The sequence below is a fragment of the Cricetulus griseus genome, chromosome 2, assembly GCF_003668045.3.
Source record: "Cricetulus griseus strain 17A/GY chromosome 2, alternate assembly CriGri-PICRH-1.0, whole genome shotgun sequence".
Lineage (NCBI taxonomy): Eukaryota > Metazoa > Chordata > Mammalia > Rodentia > Cricetidae > Cricetulus > Cricetulus griseus.
The window spans coordinates 120373846-120377840 of record NC_048595.1 but is presented as its reverse complement, the minus strand read 5'-3'; the positions used below and the strand labels follow the sequence as shown (position 1 = coordinate 120377840).

General features: G+C 38.2%; 1 pseudogene; it reads right to left on the bottom strand.

The window, feature by feature from the left end:
- Positions 1 to 2645: 2645 nt before the first annotated feature.
- LOC100766410 lies at positions 2646 to 3790 on the bottom strand (annotated as a pseudogene).
- Between the last annotated feature and the right edge of the window lie 205 nt (positions 3791 to 3995).

Here is a 3995-nt window from a genome sequence, read left to right as displayed (position 1 = left end):
CCACAAAACACTTCTCCCTCTTGGGCTGGTTCCATTCCCTGTTGTCAGCTCTCCTCAGCATGTATCCCATGGGTCTGGCATCTCCAAAGTCCTGAGGTCTCCAAGGCAATGCAGGCTTTAGTGTTTTATCATACCAGGAAAGTAATCTCAGGAAAGCATCCATTACACTTATGCTATAAAATAATTTATCCAAATTCCCTAGTTCCTATGTGTTTTAGATTTTAGATCCAATTTTAGTTTATTAAAGTGGATATAATGTGAGACATAATTTCCAAATTATTATGCTTTAAATTGCTATTTAGGTATTTCAGACTAACAATTAAAAATTCCATACTTTCCTTGGGGATATAAGCTTGTAAATTGATCATGTAAGTGTTCCCACATATATGTTTTGTGCTGTCTGACTCCATCCTGTTTAATTGGCCATCTAGAAGACCGTGTGTGTGTGTGTGTGTGTGTGTGTGTGTGTGTGTGTGTGTGTATGTGTGTGTGTGTGTTTCCACCCAACCTATATCAAGAATTTTAAAACTCCATTTTCCTCATTTAGACTTTGCATGTATCTTGCTAAAATAATACCTAGATATGTGATTGTTGTTGCTATTATGAATGATATTTTTGTCTCCCAAAATATTTCACATCATTTATATTGGGACATAAAATTATGGTTTTTACATTTTAGTAGTAAATTGCTAGATTGCTGATCTTTGTGTTTCTAGTTTCTTAGTGATTAACTTTATAATTTCAAGATACTCTACCATATGAAAATGTCATCCCCTTTCGTTTAACTTATATGTCTCAGATTTGTTATCTTTTCTGAGGGACTGGCTGGTTTTTCCCCTACAATATTAATGATGCTATAGTTATTTTTGTCTTTTTCACAGCTTTACTATCATAGAAAATATGCTTCTTCCTTAATTAAGATGCTGATGTTGATCTGTCTTTATGTTCCTGAGATAAATCCTACTTAATCATTTTGCATATTTTAAATGAATTTCTGATTCAGTTTTTTAATGGCTTATTTATAGCTTTGCATCAATATCAGTGAGTGGGATTAGGCTGTGATTTATTCATTCATATGTTTGTAATTGTTGCAATAATCGCCTGGTTTGGGATCAATGTTATACAACATTGTGAAATCCATCTGAATGTCTCATTTAAAAACCCTAGAACAGCCTAAATAGTGACAGCATTCTTTTTTATGTAACAAAACCATCACTTTGTTGCATATCAAGTTTTCAGAGTACAATGTTGCAAATAGCAGGTGTGATTAGGTTGTTTAGACTAAAAGGTGTTTTACTTAATGAATGAAGTAATATGGGAAAGGAATACAATATAAATTCCTTCTAATTAAGACATGTAGGTCATCTTTCTTGGCTTCAAAACATCTCAAATGTTGTCACTTTGGGTTCATCCCTGTGCTTTCAGATGAAATAAAGTCAAGATGGGAATTAATCCCACTTGGGTAAATAAGTTCACACAATCTGCCTGATCTTAAACAAGTAAGTCAAATTATCAAGTGAGATTCTCCTTAATGATTGTAAGTGAGGACACCTTAAAAACACTGAAGGAAAACCTAGACAACTTCATGAGTAGAAACAAAAATGTATTAGGGGAAACAACTGCTAAATGGTCATATTATCAAACTGCCTTATAAATACTTAAGTTTGAATTGTTTTTATACATAGATTTATCCTATTCTCAAGTTCTTATTGTAGAAGGTAGTGTTTAATGCAGAGACTCATAACTGTTCAAACTGCTGAGAATAAATGGAGAGTACTTGACCATAAATGGAATACTTGTATCAACCCCACCCCTAAGTAAAGGAAATATCATGGAAGAGGAAAAATAAGAATTTAAGAGCTAGTGAATCAGGGTGGGTGGCAGCACTGTGAAATCCTGTCTCCTTGACACAACATGAACTCACAGCAGATGTGTTTGCCTGCATAAGATCTCTACAAAAGCCGGGCGTTGGTGGTGCACACCTTTAATCCCAGCACTTGGGAGACAGAGGCAGGCAGATCTCTGTGAGTTCGAGGCCAGCTGGTCTCCAGAGCAAGTGCCAGGATAGGTTCCAGAGCTACACAGAGAAACCCTGTCTCAAAAAAAAATAAATAAAAATAAAAAAAATAAAAAAAGATCTCTACAAGAAACTCCAGCATGGAAAGGGGAGGGGATTGTGATGCCCCAGTTGTGATGGCTAATCTTTGTTATCAACTTGACTGTATTTGGAAGTAACTAAATCCCAAACCAGTTACACACACTCATGAGGAATGATTCTTGTTTGGATTTTTTTTCCTGGTTTAATAAGGAATTGTTTATTTTGAGAAAAACATCCCAAACATCAGGCTGTTCACAAAAATAACCTATGGTATTAACTTTAGAAAACATATTAACTTTAAAAAATATTAAGACTATTACACTATTTTCCTGTAAGATGCATTTGACATGCCAGCTTTCATTCACAAAAATACATGGTAACATTTGTGTTGAACAGCCCTACTCATGTGAGGGAAAACACACACCTCTAATGCAAAGCTGTCTCAGGGTTACAGGTAAATGAGATGCTTCTGCAGTTAGGGAAGCAACTACTGAAATCATATGAAGAATTGTACTCCCTGCATAACAAGAGATTATTTTGGAAACAATTGATAAAAACCATACATCTTTTTATTGTTAAGTCAAAGAGGTATCAAAATTAAAAGCAAAACTTACAGGGTAAGACTTAACAAAACTACTAAGGAGCATCAAAGGAAGTGAAAATGGAACTAGGCGCAGGGCAATTATGAATCAATGAACACAGGAAGGATGAGGAGAGGGCGAACAGTGAGAATGTGCTGAAGATACTAGGGGAGAGGATCTGGTGGTACTTTGATCTCTCACAAGCACCTAGGTAAATGAATAACAGGGTAAGTTTCTAAACTCCGCTATGTGCTTAAGAGTCATCCTCCCCATTGGTGCTGTCTCTGTCATCTTCTCCTTCCTCAGCCTCTTTTTCATCATCCTTGATCAATTCCAGCTGGTCATCCCCCGATCTTCATTGTAATCGTCATCCAGCAGGTCACCCTTCTCAGCAGAGTCAACTGCACCTGCCTCAGACTCCATCTTCACATTGGTCTCATCTTTTTTCACAGAGGCACTGCTCTGTTCTTCTTCAGACTTTTCATTCTTCATCTCTACTGCTTGTTTGCTCTGTTCATTTTCAATTTTTTTCTAGGCTTTCCAGCAGAGAATCTGCTTTTTGTTTTATGAGTCAGCTCCTTCTTAATGGCTTGAAGGTCATCTCCTTTCAACTTTCCAGACTTGGATGAAGATCCCCGTTGTCCACTCTTTAAATTAAATCCACTTTTGCCCCTTCGAGAGGTGTTTCCAGAAACACGCTGGCGTTTAGAAGGCACCACAGCTCTCGAGCAATGAGGAGGAGGAGGAGGAAGAGGAGGAGGAGGAGGAGGAGGAGGAGGAACACGTGCTGGGTAACTGTACATCCTGTCATAGTAATCCCGCTGAAAGTCATAGTCCAAAACAAATGAGGAACTGAGTAGAGGGGACGGAGAAGGGTGTTCTGGTACTGACCCGTACATCTCCGCTGCAGATCGTTTGACACCTGCTTTTCCTCGGTTCAATTTGGCTCTGCAGCCAGATTAATATCTAAAATCTGGCCAGCAATCATCCTGCCATCTTCTCCAGCTACAGCAGCCCGGGCATTTCTTTCGTTAACATATTGAACAAAGGCAAAGCCCTTATGCACAGAGCAACCCACAATTTTGCCATACTTTGGGTAAGTTAAGACCATTGACATTTAGGGATATTAGGGGCCTCTAGGAAGGAGAGCCTGTTTGGCAGAAACAGGTCACTAGGGACAAGTATTTAAAGGTTATGCCCACTCCTCCTAATTCTGGTACCAGGTGCTCAGCTTCTTAATATTCTATGATGAGAACAGGTTTTGTGGTGTGTTCCATTGCCCTGCTCTCACTGAGACAAATGGAAATTCCTAGGAA